Source organism: Cariama cristata, unplaced genomic scaffold, assembly GCF_000690535.1.
Source record: "Cariama cristata isolate BGI_N322 unplaced genomic scaffold, ASM69053v1 scaffold29345, whole genome shotgun sequence".
In the NCBI taxonomy this organism is placed as follows: domain Eukaryota; kingdom Metazoa; phylum Chordata; class Aves; order Cariamiformes; family Cariamidae; genus Cariama; species Cariama cristata.
The window spans coordinates 7,565-8,058 of NW_009616267.1; positions in this window are offsets into that span (position 1 = coordinate 7,565).

A 494-nucleotide genomic window follows, 5' to 3' on the forward strand; every position below is an offset into this window, starting at 1 on the left:
TTGTATACTCAACTCTTCCACACACCTATAGATATGCATATGTAAATATTTTTTGAAAAATAATTAGCCTAGAGGTACATATTTTTGTTCTCGGCTCACTAAGCCTAACTGAAAACATGTGAAAGATCCATAGGAAGTCATTGCACTGCTTGAAGATTTTTCTGATCTCTTTCCCACCTTGCCTTACTTGCTTGTTATGCGGACAATAAAAATAAGAAAAGTATCATAGTTCTTTGCCTTCTTTATTTAAGAAAAAAAACATGCTACATTGGAAAAATCTTGCAACAGAGGAGTTAAGTATTTTTATCACATAGAAACAAATGACGGTACACATACTATATTTCTGAGTATGTGCTTTCATGTTTAACATTTAATCAGTGTACATGTACTTGAATATGAGACACACTTTTGAAAATCTACATCTATAAGGCTATCAAAAAAGACAAATACATCTGTTTAAAATCAGTGCACTTATTTTTTGAATGTACAAAAAC